Source organism: Brachyhypopomus gauderio, unplaced genomic scaffold (genome assembly GCF_052324685.1).
Source record: "Brachyhypopomus gauderio isolate BG-103 unplaced genomic scaffold, BGAUD_0.2 sc103, whole genome shotgun sequence".
Lineage (NCBI taxonomy): Eukaryota > Metazoa > Chordata > Actinopteri > Gymnotiformes > Hypopomidae > Brachyhypopomus > Brachyhypopomus gauderio.
Window position 1 is genome coordinate 72,192 of NW_027506924.1, and position 22,225 is coordinate 94,416.

General features: G+C 46.0%; 1 protein-coding gene across 24 annotated transcripts in view; it reads left to right on the forward strand.

The window, feature by feature from the left end:
- Nucleotides 1-22,225, forward strand: part of ptprda (protein tyrosine phosphatase receptor type Da) — a 256,218-nt gene that overhangs the window by 69,794 nt on the left and 164,199 nt on the right. For 23 of the 24 annotated variants that reach the window (XM_076993052.1, XM_076993051.1, XM_076993062.1 and 20 more), the window contains exon 4: nucleotides 15,859-15,890. The exons of the other annotated variant lie outside the window; for it this stretch is intronic. The gene's annotated coding sequence lies outside the window, so the exon portion shown is untranslated. The remainder of the gene's footprint in view (nucleotides 1-15,858; nucleotides 15,891-22,225) is intronic. 24 annotated transcript variants of the gene reach the window in all.

The window sequence follows — 22,225 nt, forward strand, 5'->3', positions numbered from 1 at the left end:
TCATCTTGTAGGGTTCTGGAGGTCACCATGTAGGGTTCTGGAGGTCACCCTGTAGGGTTCTGAAGGTCACCCTGTAGGGTTCTGGAGGTCACCATGTAGGGTTCTGGAGGTCATCTTGTAGGGTTCTCACACGGAGGAGCAGACACTGGTCCTGCTGCCGGGTTGATGTCCTTCTATGACCACGTTCAGCTCTCCTCGTGTAACGGTCCATGTCTGGTATCTCCTCCGTGCTCTTGACACTGTGCTGAAGGACACAACCTTCTTGTCATGGTACGTATGGATGTGCCATTCTGGAGGAGCTGGACTACATGTGTAACCTGAATAGACTCCAGGTACCATCTCGAGATACCAGTAGTGATGAGGACTCTAGCAAACCACAAAACTACAGAATTGTAGAGAGGAACCAATCAGGGAGGAGAAGGGCAGAGTTATTTTTGGGTCTAGTTTTTCACTGTCCAGTTCACCTGTTGTCACTTTCTATTTGCACCAAAGCAGGTGACACTGACCCGCAATCAAAAATCCACAGAAGTTCCATATTCCCTCTAGGTTTAACTGACTGATGTGATGAGGAAGTACTTCCTGACTTGATTTTTTTAACAGTTAATTTCTCATCATAGTACATGAATCTGTACAGCATCCATAAGTCTCATGTTTATTTCAAGTGAGTGTGAGTGTGAAGGCAGTGTGTAATGTTATAACGCTGAGTTGTGGATGCAGCAATTAATAATGTAGAGCAGACGGGGGAGTGGCCACTGTAGTGATGTGAAAGCAAAGCCGTAATAAGCATAGAGATCTTTAAATAAGAACCGAGAGATGGTTTTTAATAAGCGAGGGGAAAAAAGTATGTTAATATGTGACATACTGTCTTGAGATGTATCTGAATAGATGAACTATAGCTGCAGCTTCCTCTCCTTCTCTCTCTCTCTCTCTCTCACTCACTCTCTGGATGTAGGAGGATCTATGCATATCCTCTTCCCATGCAAAATTAGCTTCTTTGTTTTAGTTGTTTTGCCTGGTAATGTAATTATTCAACATTTGTGCTTTGTGGACATCATTTTGAACCCTGGACAGTTGAATGGTTGCTCAGAGCACCAACGTTAATGGTACCTCACGGATAAAAGTCTCGAATCCGCTGTAATCGGCATTAAATAAATCGGCTTGTTATTGTAATACACATTATATATATGTGGGTGTGTGTGTGTGTAAAATGTTTATATGTGTGTCATCTGCAATAAGGGCCAAATGAATCCTCATTCATTTTTGTACATGAAGCTGGATTGTGTCTGTACCACAGCAGTGAGACCACCTCCTGGGATTATCTGTATGTGCCCTATTGCCCGTGGTTATTACCCGTGGTTATTACCCGTGGTTAACGGAGGGCAGTCTCATCACGGTGAGTAGTTCTTCTCAGTGCTCATTAAGTGAGCCTAGAGGTCCCATTTGTAGTGTTGGTAGAGGAGCACCTTTGTAGTGTTGGTAGAGTTTGCTCTCAGTAGTGGGTGAAGTGCTGTGTGTAGTGGTTGACATTTAAATTGCCAGTGATCCATGAACTTTGTTCCATCTCAATTTGTCATTTTACAAATTGCTATGATTCTAAAAAAAAAATAAAAGGATTTTTATTATTGGAAATAATGTCGTAGACACGTAATAAGTGTGTAATAAATATGTAATAAACTTGTTAGTCAGTGTTTGCGCACCTTTAGAATGTGTGCTGACAAATCAGAGTATGGACCCATGTCATACGTAGAGTTAAACAGAGAGAAACGGTGGTGCAGGAACTGCCCTCAACCACGCTAGGTCACAGGCTCTGCCAAACATCTGCCATCTTTGCACTGTTGTAAGGTGTGTGGAGAAAAGATGGTCTGTGGAGACGCTGCCCGTCTCAGAGGGGCTTGACGTTGCACCTCTACGGATTAAACATTTTTAACATCCATCCCACTATGGCAGAAAAAAGAAAAAAATGAGTTTGATGGTTTTGTGTACCAACAATGAACCTTATTCAGTCCCTGAAGGGATATTCTCCACAGAGAACACACAGTTATGTCCCTAGCTCTGTTATTACGTGTGTTATATATCCTGTTTAATTATTTATAGGATTATTTGTGTTTAAATGTGGTGCAAATGGCCAATACAGCTAATGGCCTTTAAATTTGGTCATAAGGAAGAAAACCCAGCATCACTGAGCAGTCTCTCTCATACGGGGAGAGAGGGAGGGTAGTGAGGAAGAGAGAGAAAGAGGGAGGAGAGAAAGAACCAGCCAGAAAAACTAATGCTGAAAGGAAACATACTCTAAAGAAATGTGAGAGAGAGAGAGAGAGAGAGAGAGAGAGAAGGGGGCATGACCTCATGCCACAAAGAATTTCCAAAAAAACAAAGAAAAAGCGCTAAAAAGGAGCCATGATGGTGTTCTCACTGTAAGGCCAAGCAGCTCTGGATTTCTAAAGCATTGCTTTCAGAATGGATTACTTCCACTGAACTGGACCTCACTGGGCCAAAAGTACAGAAAGAGGAAATGAGAGAAATGAGGGAGGGAGGGAGGGAGTGTGTGTGTGTGTGTGTGTGTGTGTGTGTGTGTGTGTGTGTGTGTGTGTGTGTGTGTGTGTGTACATGCATGTGTGCACACGTTAGTTCTTAATGCAGTTGGGATGGTAGTGTAAAAGGGAAGCTGTCGTGCTGTCTGTCAGTGTGTGTGTGTGTGTGTGTGTGTGTGTGTGTGTGTGTGTGTGTTGGTCTGTCAGTGTGTGCCTGATAGCAATTGCCTTGGGCCAGACCAGCTGACAAAACCACAAAGTGAAACTAACCAAGCAACCTAAATGCTCCTGTCACCATCACAACTGCTTCTTTCTTTACTAAGCAGAATGGCTGTACTTCACGTCTATAGTGCTGGGATCAAATCTTTCATCTTTAAACAGTTCTGAATGAAGAGCTGAATGAAACATCTGAACTGGTGTTGGCGAGAATGTCAGGGTTTGGCACACATCTATGGTTTTGGCATGCAGTGTTTCCTGAGTTATTTAAACAGCAAACATGATTTAGATTAAGGGGTAAACCACTATCCTTTTCCCCCATTGAAGCTTCCCTCTGGCCATCAGCACAACAGTGCTAGCGCTGTAGCTGACGCTGTAGCTGCAACTGTAGCTATCGCTGTACCTGACGCTGTAGCTAGTGTTGTACTTGACACTAGCTGACCGTGTAGCTCAGGGGTGGGCAATTAATTTTTACAAGGGGCCACATGAGAAACCTGAATTGTGTCAGAGGGCCACACAAACAATAATGACGTCATCACAGTGGCTCCACCCACCTCACGCAAACTTAATACTTGCCGCGTCACATTCTGTGCAGTGTTCTCCGAAACGATGTGTGTTGGTATAAAGAAACACCCCTCAAAAACAGGGGAAGGAACATTTACCTGACCAATTTTAATGTTGCTTTTTGTTTCAGATTTGAAAAGTGTTGGAATTTAGGCTAAATACTTGAAAATGTTTGAAATTGTAACTACTTCGTTTCACAACAAATAACCATCTGAATGAACAGTTTTCTTGTATTACGTTAACAAATACGAGCCTCTTGTAATTCCAGGACGAAACATGAGAGAACGTGAAGACGTTAAGATTGGGCATTTTGAAAATAAACAACAATTTTAAAAAGCGAATTATTTCGGATCATTTCGAATATATGTATAAATATTTAACTTAATTAAGCTTAACGTGCTGGGAAATATTGAAATGGACCTTGAAAGTGACGTACAAGTGCTTGAATTCCACCTTATAAAGGTGTATGAACCCTGCAAACATGACTGTTCATTGCGCTGGCTTAAACCTAGCTTTAAAGCACTTCTACGGCACTTTCAAGGTCCATTTCAATATTTCCCAGCTGACTCAGGTTCTCTCTAAGCTCGGTTTCTGGAACGGAAAACCTGAGCTTTCGTTAACTCTGAGTTTACTTACCCACTTTCTGGAATACCCCCCTGTTCAGTCAGCTATTTGTTGTGAATCGAAATAGTTACAATTTCAAGCATTTTCAAGTACTTTAGCCTAAATTACAGCACTTTTCAAACCTAAAACACAATGCACTATTAAAATTCATCACGTAAATTTTCCGCCGTTTGCGGAGGTTCGTGCGAGGTGCAACGTTCACTCCCAAAAGTATAAATTCAGCCTTAACTTGTCGCTGATCACCTACAGTGTTTCTCGCACAGCTCTCACACACACACGCAGGTACGTCCACACGGAATTAACACAAACGTAGCGCTTTCAAAATCAAAGCGTCACAGTTGTATTGCACGCACGACATAGATATTTGTTTCATTTATGATTGGCTTCTCGCGGGCCGGACAGGGAAGCACAACGGGCCGGATGTGGCCCGCGGGCCGTTGTTTACCCAGGTCTGGTGTAGCTAGTGCTGTAGCTAATGCAGTAACTAGTTTTGTAGCTGCCAGCGTGGTGCAACGTAAATAGAGGTTCAAGACGGGGTGGTCAGCGCTTTGCTTTTTTTACTGATCTGAGGTAGTGTTGCCACCTGTCCCGGTTTTCACGTGCCTGTCTCGGTTTTCCCGGACTGTCCCGGTTTGTCCCGGTTTTTCGTCTTTTTAATATTCGGTCCCGGCAAAAAAACTAGGTTGGTTCAAACCATGATCTAAATCTGTTATTTTTTCTCGCTGTGTCCATTTTAAACCCCTCCGGTAACGTTTTACGTTACGTTTACGTTCGCCACCCCGTGCTCAACAGCTTACGTTCGCCGCCACACACCCCACCCACGATCAACAACTTACGTTCGACACCGCCCCCCCCCCCCCGTCAACAGATTACACTCGCTCAGTATGACAGTGTCCTTGTTTTTTGTCAGACCTAGGTGGCAACCCTAATCTGAGGTCAGTTATCACCTCAGTTTATCTTGTAATGGTTATGGTGAAGATTCAGAGCACAGATTGGCACTTTGCACGCCGTGGTAGTGATGTGGTGGGCAGTGTGAGGTGAAGGATTTGCAAAAGTGTGTGTGTGGGGGGGGGCAGAATGCTGGTGAAACATGCAGCTAGACTGGTCCAGACCTGCACAGGGGGGCAATTACAAAAGTAGGTGCCAAAACCAGCTATCAGAGTCTGTCTCTGAGTGTGTGTGTGTGTGTGTGTGTGTGTGTGTGTGTGTGTGTGTGTGTATATGTGTGTGTGTGTGTGTGTGTGCGTGTGTGCGTGTGTGTGTGTGTGTGTGTGTATATGTGTGTGTGTGTGTGTGTGTGTGTGTGTGTGTGTGTGTGTGTGTGTGTGCGTGTGTGTGTGTGTGCGTGTGTGTGTGTGTGTGTGTGTGTGTGTGTGCGTGCGTGCGTGTGTGTGCGAGAGCGAGAGAGAATGTGTGTAATATGGAGAGAATTTGTGTGAGGGATATAGAGACAGTCATGGAGGTGGAGAGTGAGAAATATTGGAGAGGAATGGGGAAAAAGGTAAAAGAGGAGAAAGAGAAGAGAGATGGAGAGATTCAGGGTTTTGTGTATTGTGTGAGAAAATATGGAAAATGAAACTCTTTGGAATATAATGTGGGCCCAGGAGTACCTACATACTGCCCGAATCCAGAACATTCCCATTATTCCCACAGTCACGGTTTGCTCCAAACACCAGCAGACACCGGCAGACACCAACACACACTCACAGACACCGGCAGACACCAACACACACTCACAGACACGGGCAGACACCAACACACACTCACAGACACCGGCAGACACCAACACACACTCACAGACACCGGCAGACACCAACACACACTCACAGACACCGGCAGACACCAACACACACTCACAGACACCGGCAGACACCAACACACACTCACAGACACCGGCAGACACCAACACACACTCACAGACACCGGCAGACACCAACACACACTCACAGACACCGGCAGACACCAACACACACTCACAGACACCGGCAGACACCAACACACACTCACAGACACCGGCAGACACCAACACACACTCACAGACACCGGCAGACACCAACACAAACTCACAGACACCGGCAGACACCAACACACACTCACAGACACCGGCAGACACCAACACACACTCACAGACACCGGCAGACACCAACACACACTCACAGACACCGGCAGACACCAACACACACTCACAGACACCGGCAGACACCAACACACACTCACAGACACCGGCAGACACCAACACACACTCACAGACACCGGCAGACACCAACACACACTCACAGACACCGGCAGACACCAACACACACTCACAGACACCGGCAGACACCAACACACACTCACAGACACCGGCAGACACCAACACACACTCACAGACACCGGCAGACACCAACACACACTCACAGACACCGGCAGACACCAACACACACTCACAGACACCGGCAGACACCAACACACACTCACAGACACCGGCAGACACCAACACACACTCACAGACACCGGCAGACACCAACACACACTCACAGACACCGGCAGACACCAACACACACTCACAGACACCGGCAGACACCAACACACACTCACAGACACCGGCAGACACCAACACACACTCACAGACACCGGCAGACACCAACACACACTCACAGACACCGGCAGACACCAACACACACTCACAGACACCGGCAGACACCAACACAAACTCACAGACACCGGCAGACACCAACACACACTCACAGACACCGGCAGACACCAACACAAACTCACAGACACCGGCAGACACCAACACACACTCACAGACACCGGCAGACACCAACACAAACTCACAGACACCGGCAGACACCAACACAAACTCACAGACACCGGCAGACACCAACACAAACTCACAGACACCGGCAGACACCAACACAAACTCACAGACACCGGCAGACACCAACACAAACTCACAGACACCGGCAGACACCAACACAAACTCACAGACACCGGCAGACACCAACACAAACTCACAGACACCGGCAGACACCAACACAAACTCACAGACACCGGCAGACACCAACACAAACTCACAGACACCGGCAGACACCAACACACACTCACAGACACCGGCAGACACCAACACACACTCACAGACACCGGCAGACACCAACACACACTCACAGACACCGGCAGACACCAACACACACTCACAGACACCGGCAGACACCAACACACACTCACAGACACCGGCAGACACCAACACACACTCACAGACACCGGCAGACACCAACACACACTCACAGACACCGGCAGACACCAACACACACTCACAGACACCGGCAGACACCAACACACACTCACAGACACCGGCAGACACCAACACACACTCACAGACACCGGCAGACACCAACACACACTCACAGACACCGGCAGACACCAACACACACTCACAGACACCGGCAGACACCAACACACACTCACAGACACCGGCAGACACCAACACACACTCACAGACACCGGCAGACACCAACACAAACTCACAGACACCGGCAGACACCAACACACACTCACAGACACCGGCAGACACCAACACAAACTCACAGACACCGGCAGACACCAACACACACTCACAGACACCGGCAGACACCAACACAAACTCACAGACACCGGCAGACACCAACACAAACTCACAGACACCGGCAGACACCAACACAAACTCACAGACACCGGCAGACACCAACACAAACTCACAGACACCGGCAGACACCAACACAAACTCACAGACACCGGCAGACACCAACACAAACTCACAGACACCGGCAGACACCAACACACACTCACAGACACCGGCAGACACCAACACAAACTCACAGACACCGGCAGACACCAACACACACTCACAGACACCGGCAGACACCAACACAAACTCACAGACACCGGCAGACACCAACACAAACTCACAGACACCGGCAGACACCAACACACACTCACAGACACCGGCAGACACCAACACAAACTCACAGACACCGGCAGACACCAACACAAACTCACAGACACCGGCAGACACCAACACAAACTCACAGACACCGGCAGACACCAACACACACTCACAGACACCGGCAGACACCAACACAAACTCACAGACACCGGCAGACACCAACACAAACTCACAGACACCGGCAGACACCAACACAAACTCACAGACACCGGCAGACACCAACACAAACTCACAGACACCGGCAGACACCAACACAAACTCACAGTGATGAGTGATCGCACACTCCCAGCTTCAGAAAGTTTCAACCCTCCCCTGATCGATCCGCATTTATTCCACATTATTCCTGTCTGCATCCACCTGCTGTGTGTAGACGCACCTTTCCAGGGTGAAGGAACACATCTGGAGGTTTTTAAGACTGTGTTGGTCATTTGTTTTCTGAGAGGGGCTCTGGCTGTAGGGCAGCTGTATATATGGCCCTGCTGGTAAAACTGAATTCAATTAGGTTGTTTTTTCAGAGTTGTGTAATGACAGTCATGTCAGTAAAACATAATGAAATGAAGTTGAATTGAACTGTGGTGAGAGAGAGAGAGAGAGAGAGAGAGAGAGAGAGAGAGAGAGAGAGAGAGAGAGAGAGAGAGAAACAGAGCTGGGGGGGGGGGGGGGGGGGGGGCTTGTGGGAGAGATGACTGTAGCTTTTGTATCTTTTGTGCTTAAATGGAAATATTATTTTTCACTTTGACCCAGCTGTAAAACACGTCTCATAAAAAAATTAATAACTCTTAATAAAATACTGCAGTACAATGTTGTAATAGTACAGTACCCACATGAAGTGATTCTAAAACTCATTTTAAAGCCCTCTTTAAAAGTTAGAAAATTACAGAGGAGGAAAAGGAGAGATTCATAGACAGTGCTCTAAACTGTCATAAGAGTGTTGGCCAGTGACAACCAGATGGTGTGTGTGTGTGTGTGTGTGTGTAGTGTTGTGCTTTCCAGTTGTTGTCTTGGTTCGTGAAATAGATCTGGCAGCTCCAGGCCTTCCAGCTCATTTGCGATAACATTGGGCGATGACGGTGGCAGTTATCCCTATCTGTGTCAGCACTGGCTGATGGCGGTGCCAATCACACAAAGCCATGTCAGGATTGGGTAATGAGCAGAGGGATGCAAGCTGGGTGGATACTGTCAGCCTGTTCATCAGAGGGGCTTTTCCCCATGGGGACATATGGGACAACACGCTGCTTCACAGCAAGAGTCCACACACACACACACACACACACACACACACACACACACACACACAGTATGCATCCACACTTTAATACACACTTTCACGTCCACTTCCACATGCAAGCTAACACACACACGCACACACACAACCTAATGTTGCTGTTTGAATATCTATATATCTGAATCAGGTGTTCCAATCACTTCCATGGCCACAGGTGTATAAAATTAAGCACATAGGCATACAGATTTTACAAACATTTGTGAAAGAATGGGTCACTCTCAGGCGCTCAGTGAATTCCAGTGTGGAGCTGTGATAGGATGCCACCTGTGCACCAAATCCAGTCGTGAAGCAAAGTCCATAAAGACATGAATGGCAGAGTCTTATGTGGATGAACATGACTGGCCTGCACGGAGTCCTGACCTCAACCTTTGGGATGAATTAGAGTGGAGACTGAGAGCCAGGCCTTCTCATCCAACATCAGTATGTGACCTCACAAATGTGCTTCTGGAAGAATGGTCAAAATCCCCATAAAAAACACTCCTAAACCTTGTGGACTCTTCCCAGAAGAGTTGAAGCTGTTCTAGCTGCAAAGGGTGGACCAACATCATATTGAACCCTTTGGATTGGGATGTTACTTAAGATCATATGTGAGTCAAGGAAGGTGAGCGAAGACTTTTGGCAATATAGTGTATGTGTCTCTCTATCTGTGGCTAGCTAATAACTAAATGTAATGTGATATCCTGATGTCATACTGCATTTCATACAAAAATGCTATGACGTATTAGCAGATGTTTTGATATATATCTTAAATACACTGCATTTAGTTACATAAATAACCAAAATATATATTTCCCTTTTAAATTACACTCTGCATGCGTTTTCACAGCTTAGTGTTATTTTTGGAAATACACACAGGTCCACATATAAACACACACACACACACACACACACACACACACACACACACACACACACACACACACACACACACACACACACACACAGGGCCTATGGAGGAGTTTCTGGCAGGTGTGTGTGTGTGCTGGAGGCGAATGGTGCAGAGGGTGTGGACTGGACAGGGCATGGGGGGGTATTAGGTTGGAGGCGGAGATACGACTGATGCCCGCTGCCACTCACTGAAGGGTTGGGGGAAGGTGGGGCCTAAATTGCCCCTGGCTTGATGGGAACCTGTCAAAAAGAGGTCATGGCTGGACGCAGTTAGATGGAACAGATGGAGGGGAAGAGAGAGAGAGAACAGCAGAGACAGAGAGGATGAGGAGAAAGGTGAGGAGGAGGAGGAAGGTGAGGCGAGGAGCAGCAGCAGATCCAGAGATCAGTAAATGTCAGACAAAACAAAAATAACTGGAAAAGCCAAAGATGGACAGAAAGATAAAAAGCAGAGAACGAGGGAGAGCAAGAGATGATCAGAGAGACAGAAAAGTGTAATCTGCTGAACTGTGGATATGGACATATTGACAGCACATGAATAAATGGACTGAATGCTTGAAAGATAGCAGCTCATTATTTCTCCCTCACTCTCTTCTCTCTCTCTCTCTCTCTCTCACTATCTCCTCTCTCTCTCCATCACTCTCTTCTCTCTCTCCCTCACACTCTTCTCTCTCTCTCCCTCACACTCTTCTCTCTCTCTCCCTCACACTCTTCTCTCTCTCTCTCCCTCACACTCTTCTCTCTCTCCCCCACACTCTTCTCTCTCTCTCCCTCACACTCTTCTCTCTCTCTCCCTCACACTCTTCTCTCTCTCCCTCACATTCTTCTCTCTCTCTCCCTCACTCTTCTCTCTCTCTCCCTCACTCTCTCCTCTTCAAGCCCCCCCACCTCACCTCTCTCTGTTCTCTCTGGTTCCCTGTTTGTTCGCTGTAGCCCCTGGGAAATATTAATGTCATTGAGGTGTGTTGTTACCCAGGACACTGACAGATACTGGAGGAGGGATAATACCCCAGGACTTAGAGCTCTCTAGAGAGAGAGGAACCCCAGGACCGCTGTCTGCACCGTGACACTCCCTAATGAGAATGCTGCTGTCACTGCCTCTGCCAGAGTAGACCACTCCCATTAGGGGCGGGGCCATGTGGCCAGTGCCGTTTCAAGGTATTTGGGGGCCCCAAGCAAAGACACCAACCGGGGCCCCCCCCAACCTCCACACCAGAAATCTCATGCCCAAACCCCCCTCCGGCCAAAAAAAAAAAACATATCTGGCCGCAGTCCACCTTCAAGAACCACAGCATATACACCTCAAACTAACTACTTTACAAATTTACTACTTGTAGCTGAACATAGCAGATTTAAGTATGGGATTACCCGGGACGTATATATTGTTTTTAGCCTACCTGCTGCTAAATTACACCATTTGTACAGGTAGGCCTAATTTATCCAGTGTAAATCATCACTTACCACTGTCTTGTGTTTTTTTTAGGGGTGGGCATAGATAAATTTTTTAAATCTAGATTAATCTCACTGAAATCTTGAAATTAATCTAGATTAATCTATATTAAAATGGCTCATATGTGTGCTACCCAAGTAATAACTAAAAGTCAGCTTTTGAGATAGGGTTTCTTAATACAGAGGGTGCATTAGACCAGGGGCTCATCTCCTGTTTCCAAAATGCATCAATGACTGCTTGAGGAAGCTGTTCTACTTTGATACTTGAAGAAAAAAACATACTCAATAAAATGTAGGATACTCGTGTTCAACGGTTTATTCAGTTAAACATGAATTTGTAAGCCTACATACTGTACATTAAAAGGGGTTGATAACATGTTTATTCAGCTAAACATGATATTTGAAATGTAAGCCAACATTTAGTACATTTAATCTCACGGACATAATTTGGGGGGGACTTTTTCAAAAGCCGGTTTGGTCCTCTGAAGTTTTAACGGTTAAAAATAAATATTTAAATAGCGACGAATCTAGCGCTAGGACCATGCAGAAAACGACCGCTCCGAGCTCCGCTCCGGTAATATTTTACGTTCCTAAAAATGAATTTTCCATGGAGCAAACCTGGCGACTTCGTGGCTGCATCCATGTAAACACACGTACGATTTTTAATTCACAGGTTTGAAAACTCGTTCTCGCCCCTACTGTGCAATTTGGTTAGGAATACAGCCGAGCTAAACTGTCAAGTTGAAAGTCATCATAGTTTGCTTACCCATTTAGTAGATATATTAACGGCGATAATTTTTATATCGCCCGATAAGAGTATCAAATTAACGAACGCCGTTAACGGCCCGCCACTAGTTTTTTTGTGTTCCTCTTCCTTCTTTTGTTTTCTCTTTTGGCTTCCTGATGGATAAATTCGCTTCATGGTTAAGTTTCATATTTGCCGGCGTCTAAAACTTGGCTGTCTGCCAGGACAGTGTCTACCTGCCTTCAGCAGCTGGTGGGAGGGGCCCCCTTAAGGGGGATTCTGAGAACAGTGTCATTGCTCATGACTTTGAGAATGTAAAGGGGGGCTCACACAGTTTGTCGCTGCATTTAATTCTTAACCTGTTGTTGTCTGGGGGCCCCAGGCCAGCTTGGGGCCCCAAGCAATTGCCTGGTTTGCCTGCCCCATCGTGACGGGCCTGCATGTGGCACTGTTTCAGGATAGAGAGCGTGAGCACGGGCTTCATTCATCACCTTCAGTCACGATCACGCCGGCGTCTGGAAGTGCTTACATCATGGTCTCTGTAGTTTTAGGATGGTACGTGTGAGATTTGGGTCTGACTTTGGATTTGGATCTAAAAGATTTGGAGAGACTTGTAGACAGCGTGAGGAAAATGTGTAAGACTGAAGAGGTGTGTGAACCTTTACTTTCCTCTGTGTGAATATGTGTGGGGTGGGGGGGTAGCCCCACCTTTCTGTGCTTTGGTAATATTGTGCTTGATACGCCAATGAAGCCATGCAGAGTTAAACTGATGGAGAGATAGAGGGAGATGGGGGGAGAGAGAGAGGTAGAGTTAGGGGGAGAGAGGTAGAGAGGGGAGGAGAGAGAGGGAGGTGGGGAGGGGAGAGGATGGGATTTAGTTTTGTAGTTGTGTTGTTTGTGCCACCTGCTCTCGGTCACTAGGTCACTAGCCCTCAAGTGTGGGGGTTAATGAACCATAATACAGGCCCAATCTCAACTTGAATCAGATTCTGAGTCAATTCTCCTTCCTGTCCCTGTCCAGCAGAACGGGATTGACATTGTCCTGTGTGTGTGTGTGTGTGTGTGTGTGTGTGTGTGTGTGTGTGTGTGTGTGTGTGTGTGTGTGTGTGTGTGTGTGTGTGTGTGTGTGTGAGGGCGTGCCTCCCAGAGGGACCACTCACACAAGTGTTTTCATGCTGCGTTGCAGGTCTACATTCACAGTGTCTGCTGCTTAAGAGAGAAGCTTTAGTGGGTTAGCTTTAGCAGGTTAGCTTTAGCAGTTAACCCTTTAGAGCATCTTAGGGCTTGTTTCATACCCAAACGTGTCCTTCACCACTCCTCCCACTGTCACTCTTGTTGTCTCTCCATCACTCCTCTGATCTCTTTTGCGCTCTTTTCTCCTCCATCACTTCTCAGAAGAGTTGACGACATGATGTTGATGGCACCTTGTTTGTTTTTAATCTTTTGGAAAACTTGGAAGCAAATTTAATCTGTCAGTGTGTCTACTGCTTGTACTGTTACAACAAAGAGGTGTTGGATCTCGATCTCTCTCTCTCTCTCTCTCTCTCTCTCTCTCTCTCTCTGCTTGCCAGTCTTCCTCCATCTCTCCCTCCATCCTGCATGCACTCACTTCGAGGAGCCATTTCTGCTGACCTTTTTACACACCTCAGTAATTAATCAAATAAAGTGAGAGAAAGAATGAAGAGAGGTACAAAAGAAGAGGAAATGAACAAAAGAATCATTAACACCCCCCCCCCACATCTACCCCCCCCCCAAATATCTATCCACCTTTTCACCATGTGCGTACAAACAGAAACACAAATGAAACAGGTACTTGGTAAGAGCAGCATCAGCATCAGCTCAGCAGGGTGACCCTCCAGAGTCTCCAAGGTTTATAGGTCAGCTTCAGGGCATGAGGTCAAAGGGCACCAGGTTCAACTTCCAGTAGCCTGCAGGTGTCTTTCATACTCACACACACACACACACACACACACACCCATACACACGTAGACATCTGAACAAGCACACAGGCGCACACAGAGACCTCCAGCTGAATGGTTATTGTTTGGATTTTGCATTCACTCGTTTAATTTCTCAACTAATTAATTATGCAGTATTAATATAAAGTTGTGTCACATTTTTACAGAAACACTTTGGCAACTATAATGAACAGAGGAGGAAGCTCGGCAGTGCTGGTGTGGTTCTAATAAAAGTGCAATATTTTGTGCCATTGTTGGACTGGAATGGAAGGCAGTCTTCAGATAGGAGTCACTCCTCTATACACACACTGCACTAGATGAGCACAGCAGGCCAAAGAAAGAGACCATTGTACTAGCTTCCACTTCATCTAGACATTAGCAACACAATCAACTGAGTCAAAGTGCTCTCTCTCCTCCCTCTCTCTCTCTATCTCTATCTCTCCTCCCTCTCTTCTCTCTCCTCTTCACTCTCTGTCTTCTCTCTGTCTCTCCTCCCTCTCTTCTTTTTCCTCTCTTCTTTCTCTCTCTCTCTCATCCCTCTCGCACATCCCATCTCATCTCTCTCTTCTATCTCTTCTCTTTCCTCTCTTCTACCTCCTCTATTCCATCTCTCCCTTTTCTCTATTTCCTCCCTGTCTCTATCTCTCCTCCATCTCTTCTTTCTCCTCTCTTGCCTCTCTCCCTCTCCTCTTCTCTCTCTTCCTCTTGCTTTCTATCTCTCCTCCCTCTCTCCCTCCTCCCTCTTGCTTTCTACCTTTCCTCCCTCTCTCCCTTTTCTCTCTCTTCTCTTCCCTCTCCTCTCACCCTCTCTCTCCTCCCTCTCTCCTCTTCTCTCTCCCTCTCTCTTCTTTGCTCCCTCTGCCTCTCTTCCTTTCTTTTTAAAATCCTTTTCTAAATCGTTGCTCTCTTAATTCTCACACACTCACTCACTCTATCTCTCTCTCCGTCTTTCTATCTAATTTAATTCTCTAGCGTTCTTTTCATTCGACTCACCGAACAGGCTCTGACCTTTCACCAGTTACCTAGACTTTAATTATGTTCCAGACTCCAATTCCCACGTTCCCCAGTGCCTTTCTTCCTGGTGGGGCGATGAACTTTAGCCCAGTGAAGTGGATGCTAGATATGCTCTTCCAATTTGCTAATTGGATTGCCGTGGAGAGGAAAAACTCTGGAGTGGGCAGGGTTATCACAACTGTGTTATTAGTTTATCCAAAAAATAAATAAAAACAGGAACGACCCTTTATGCATGCGCGTGTGTGTGTGTGTGTGTGTGTGTGTGTGTGTGTGTGTGTGTGTGTGTGTGTGTGTGTGTGTGTGTGTGTGTGTGTATATGTGTGAGCTCATGTGTGTGTGTGTGTGTGTGTGTGTGTGTGTTTGTGTGTCTTGCTTATGGATGATCTAATTTTATGTTTATTTGTGTGAAAAAAAATGGCTCTAATTGAAGTAGCACATTTTCTAATGGTACCAGTAGGATTTATATTTTAAGTATTTGTAAGAAAATAATTAAATAATTAAATAGTACTTGTTATTTAAAATTTCTTTAAGTATTTTAAATAAATGTGTATAAATAAGTAAAATAATTGTAAACTAATTTTCATAGTTATTTTTCTAAATTTTTATAATTTGTCTTTTAGCTCTTCAATCATTCAGACCACTGCTTAGAAAGGTAAGAAGTAGAATTTCATGATTGTTACACCACAGACATGCACATACCCTCTCTCTCACACACACACTCATTAATATATATGTGTGTGTGTATATATATATATGTCACGTTGAGGACCCCGGCCCCTCCCTTTTGGGCGTGTGTATACGTTGTCCACGTGCTTTGTCTGCGTCAGTGGATCTCCGTGGTTATGGCTATATCGTGTGATAATGTGTCTCACCTGTGAATCGTCTCGTAATCACGTGGGGCTAATGTGGTTTGTCTATTTAATGTGCACTTGCGCAGTGTCCTGTGCTCGTCGTTGTCTAGAGTTTACACGTTTCAAGTGTCTGTTTGATGTTCTCCGTGCGCTATTGCGCAATATTTGTTATTAAAAGTGACGTCTGCTTCGCAAAGCAAGGATTCCCGTGTCTCGTCCTTCGCCCTGCCCGCGCGTCACAATATATATATATATATATATATATATACACACACACACAAACACGCACATACCCACACACACACTCATTAATGTATGTGTGCGTGTGTACTTACATTATATATATATATATATATATATATATATATATATATATAATGTAAGTATGTATACACACACCAACACACACACACATACACACACACACATACCTATCCTCAGTTCTCATATTTTCTCGCTAACAGTGTACTGTTTCTCAAATTGAATGAACTTCTGTGCTTCTTGGAGGGTTTGTGAGGTAGTGTTATTTTGTTTGGGTTTGGTTGTCAGATTTGTGTGTGCGCACATATATTGGAAGCATTTGTGTGTGTGTGTGTGTGTGTGTGTGTGTGTGTGTGTGTGTGTGTGTGTGTGTGTGTGTGTGTGTGTGTGTGTGTGTGTGTGTGTGTGCTTGTGTATATGTGTGCTTGTGTATGTGTGCGAATGCAGCTGGTCACATTTGCTGTTGTTGTGACACTTTGACATATTTCCAAACTGGCTGTTGCTGGAATCCATCTATGAAGCAGTAGATCAGATGTTGAAGAACGCACATGCAAACACACACAACTTTAATCATAGGTTTAAACCCAGCCTGTGTGCTACATTAGCACCCTGAGAATCCTGCTTAGCCAATCAGAATGTCTACTGAGCCATGACTGACAGTGATAAATGCCCGCCTCCTGCCATCATCAGCACTGTTAACAAGAGCAAAGCCTTCTGGGTACATGCTGAAGGAAGAGAAAATAGGCTCTTGGGCAATTCATTAATAATGGTGTGTGTGTGTGTGTGTGTGTGTGTGTGTGTGTGTGTGTGTGTGTGTGTGTGTGTGTGTGTGTGTGTGTGTGTGTGTGTGAAGGTAGAGACAGGAAACGTTACAAAGATGGAAAATGAGCTAAAAAGATTAACAGAGAAAATAGACGAGGGAATCAAATACCTTACGGTAGGTGTGTGTGTGTGTGTGAGTGTGAGAGACACATACAGACAGAGCAGATGATGCATATCCACTTGTTCTCATCTGTTCCCAATATGATTCCAGATCAGTGCTTTGATCATCTGATTCATAATCACTTCATTCTGTCATTACGAGCAGCTTGTCGGCCTACTGTCACACCAACTTACACTGGAAATGAGATTTTCCACCCTCGCTTTACTGAGGAGTCAGTTCAACATGGCCTGCACTTGACAGGCTGGGCAGCAGGGGGCGCTGGGGAGCCCAGTTGCCCCTTGTCCTTTTTTGGTGCTGGACTGTTCTGGCCCAGAGCTGAGAAGGGGGGAGAGACTGCTTTCTGGACGAACACAAGCGAGCACAGAGCAAACAGCCATATTCAACTGCGCTGCATGGGTGATCTTTTGGCCTTAAACTCCATTTATTCTGAGAGTCTGCGTTAGCGTAAATAAAGTCAGCAGCGGCAGGAATATGGCATCTGTGAGAATGACAAGACTCGGCCAAAACAGTGTGAAGGAGCTTTTTATACACCGTCCCGCTAATGGGTTACTGCTGTCCTGGACTTACCCTCAAGGTGTGTGTGTGTGTGTGTGTGTGAGTGTGTGAGTGAGTGTGTGAGTGAGTGTGTGTGAGTGAGTGTGTGTGTGTGAGTGTGTGAGTGAGTGAGTGAGTGAGTGAGTGAGTGAGTGAGTGATGTAGTTTGTGAGTGGTATTTTGGATGTGGATGGTGCAGGTGGTGTGTTCTTTCTAGAGGGATCTAGAGCAGCTCGATACACAGCGTGATGTTAAAGGTTCTGATGAGTCAAACTGACTCATGCCCAATGCTCACATATGATCCACTGGATCCTCCTCTCTTTCTTAATATTTAACAAACACAAATAAATAAACCATTATAAAACTATATCAACAATGAACAAACTTCATACACATGCAATCTGCCTCTCTCTGTCTGTCTGTCTGTCTGTCTCTCTCTCTGTTGCTTTCTCCTTTATTATCCATTTTATTTGATTCTATACAGCTTCATCGACTGCAATTATACAAATTTTCCAAAGCAATCTGAAGATTGAAATGTAATCTAAAATATTATTTACACATTAATATACTTGTATATTGTCCCACAATGGCAACAAATTAAAAGTTAATTATGATAAATAAGATGACTCAATAACTCGTGTTCAAATAGTACATCTCTACCATCACTGCTGTTGGGTGAACTACAACAGGACATGAAGAGCTCTCGTCTTACTGCCATACCTGGTTACCGTGGGTGACGAGCCCTGAACTGATTGGCCAAATTCAGATGTGGGACAGGACAGTATGAACATTGGGTGCTGTGTGTTCGTGGGTTAAGGTCATAGGTAGGTTTAGGGTTAGAGTTCAGGTCATGATTAAGATTTACAGTTAGGGTTAGAGTTCAGGTCACGATTAGGATTACAGTTAGGGTCAGGGTTAGGGTTAGAGTTCAGGTCATGATTAGGATTACAGTTAGGGTTAGAGTTCAGGTCATGATTAGAATTCCAGTTAGGGTCAGAGTTAGGGTTAGAGTTCAGGTCATGATTAGAATTCCAGTTAGGGTCAGAGTTAGGGTTAGAGTTCAGGTCATGATTAGGATTACAGTTAGGGTTAGAGTTAGCCATAGCATTAGTCTGTTATTGGGGAAAAAGCTATTTGAAACATATAATGCATGTAATATGTACAACAAAGTCCGTGTGTGTGTGTGTGTGTGTGTGTGTGTGTGTGTGTGTGTGTGTGTGTGTGTGTGTGTGTGTGTGTGTGTGTAGTGCAGTAAATGGCAGAGAATGGATAGACCCTTACCCAGGCACACCAGATCCTTACCTGTCTTACACCCACCAACCACCACCACCATGACCACAACTACACCACCAACTAACTACCACACTACAACCACATCACCACGTGACAACCACACCACAACCTCACTATGTCCATACCACCAACCAATTACCACACCACCACCCCTGTGGTCAGAAACAGACCTCTGCTGAACCTGAGGAGATTTACTGACAGGTGGAGGATTACTGACAGGTGGAGGATTACTGACAGGTGGAGATTTACTGACAGGTGGAGGATTACTGACAGGTGGATGGCCACACCAATAACAGCTGCAATTGTTTCTAATAAAGTGCGTGCGTGCACGTGTGTGCGTGCGTGTGTGTGTGTGAGTAAAAATTAATAATATATAAATTCTATTATTACCCTGTTGAGTCCAAGACAACAAACTCTGATAATCTCTCAGTGGTAGTTCACAGAAACGTGCCCCTCCTGTCTTTCATAATCAAACACTTCTTTGTCTGATGGTTTTTCAGGACACTGTGAGGGGCCAAAGACTTGCTGTGTGATTTGTATTTATAAAATCCTTCATATGTGCACAATCGCACAAATCAGACTGATTGTTTGGATGTGTGTGTGTGTGTGTGTGTGGGGGGGGGGGGGGGGGGGGGGGGGGGGGGGGGGTTGTGTGCATTGTGTGTGTGTGTGTGTGTGTGCTGGGAGGGGGTGGGGGGTTGTGTGTGTTTGGGAGGGTGAGGGGTTTGTGTGTGTGTGTGTGTGTTTGGGGGTGGTGGGGGCTTTTGTGTGTGTGTGTGTGTGTGTGTGTGGGGAGGGGGTTAACAGCATGCAGTAGAGAGCGACTCACTTCGAGAGTCAGTGGATGCAGTTTATGCTTTAATTACTATCGGCTCTGACTATAGCTCCCCATGGAAAGAGCTGCATTACAGGTCTCTCTCACACACGTGTGTATGCATACACACATGCACGCATACATACAGTTCACTATTTTTACTCCCTAGAGTTTCCACAGCTGATGAAGGATCTCCATTCAGAACACACTTTTAAGTTTTACAGTGTTGGTGTCAGTGATGTGTAACGTGGGTAGACGGGTGTAACACAGGGTCTCCTTTACTAGCACAAGGTCACCTCCACTCGCACAGGGTCTCCTCCACTCGCACAGGGTCTCCTCCACTCGCACAGGGTCTCCTCCACTCGCACAGGGTCACCTCCACTAGCACAGGGTCTCCTCCACTCGCACAGGGTCACCTCCACTAGCACAGGGTCACCTCCACTTGCACAGGGTCTCCTCCACTAGCACAGGGTCTCCTCCACTCGCACAGGGTCACCTCCACTCGCACAGGGTCTCCTCCACTAGCACAGGGTCTCCTCCACTCACACAGGGTCTCCTCCACTCGCACAGGGTCTCCTCCACTAGCACAGGGTCTCCTCCACTAGCACAGGGTCTCCTCCACTAGCACAGGGTCTCCTCCACTCGCACAGGGTCTCCTCCACTCGCACAGGGTCTCCTCCACTCGCACAGGGTCACCTCCACTTGCACAGGGTCTCCTCCACTTGCACAGGGTCTCCTCCACTCGCACAGGGTCACCTCCACTCGCACAGGGTCTCCTCCACTAGCACAGGGTCACCTCCACTCGCACAGGGTCACCTCCACTCGCACAGGGTCTCCTCCACTAGCACAGGGTCTCCTCCACTAGCACAGGGTCTCCTCCACTCACACAGGGTCTCCTCCACTCGCACAGGGTCTCCTCCACTAGCACAGGGTCTCCTCCACTAGCACAGGGTCTCCTCCACTCGCACAGGGTCTCCTCCACTAGCACAGGGTCTCCTCCACTAGCACAGGGTCTCCTCCACTCGCACAGGGTCTCCTCCACTAGCACAGGGTCTCCTCCACTCGCACAGGGTCTCCTCCACTAGCACAGGGTCTCCTCCACTAGCACAGACTGAGAAACAGCAGCTGCATTTCCCACTGCTTGAGTGTGGACACAGTACTCATAAATGATACTGACACCAGTAATTAGAGCCAGTCAATAAAAGCTGTAACTCTGTGTCCAATTAGAGATCCTGACACTTCTCTACGACAGCATTATAGGATGGGGGGGAAAAGTTTTGTGTGTATGTGTGAATCTGAGTGTGTGCATGTGTGTGCACGCACCTTTGTGCGTGTGTATATGTGAGAATGTGTTTCTAATATTACTACTACTGAAAATAATAATACATCATATTTGTATAGTGCTTGTCAGAACCCAAAGATGGTAACAATAATACATAAATAACCTTATTTGACATATAATGCAGAATATTACAGAGACAGATGAGAAGCAATTATGTTTGAGGCATATTATCTGCAAGCGGAAAAAGATGTTTGTTTAAGTTATGTATGATAACTGCAAAAGTGTAAAATGTATTTTTACAGCTGGATCATGAGTGTAGAACTCTGGGGGCATGTGGAACTGCCCCAGTATTGTATACATTCAGTTAAATGCACAGGCTTCCAAGGGCCCATGCTTAAAACCCCATACGTCACACCCCAAACATGGAGCTGTACCGTCACTGGCGGCTGGAAAAGGTGCCTTTTATTGTGTTGTATCATTATGCAGATTGACATCAAGAAGAAGACGACCTTGTCTCGACACATTTGTGTTGACAGCACCACACTTATCTGTTTTCATGCGCTCAAAATCAAATTACTATGGAAATCAACGTGGACCCGAGCAAGTCATTACGGTCAGCTCGAAAAACCGCAACCACGATTATGAAATAATAGTGATGGTCTAACCAATGAGTCTCAAACACATTTACTCTGGGATCTCACAGAGTCTCACACATTCACTCTGGGATGTCACTGAGTCTCACACATTCACTCTGGGATCTCACAGAGTCTCACACACATTCACTCTGGGATCTCACCGAGTCTCACACATTCACTCTGGGATCTCACCGAGTCTCACACATTCACTCTGGGATCTCAGAGTCTCACACACATTCACTCTGGGATCTCACCGAATCTCACACATTCACTCTGGGATCTCACCGAGTCTCACACACATTTACTCTGGGATCTCACTGAGTCTCACACATTTACTCTGGGATCTCACTGAGTCTTACATTCACTCTGGGATC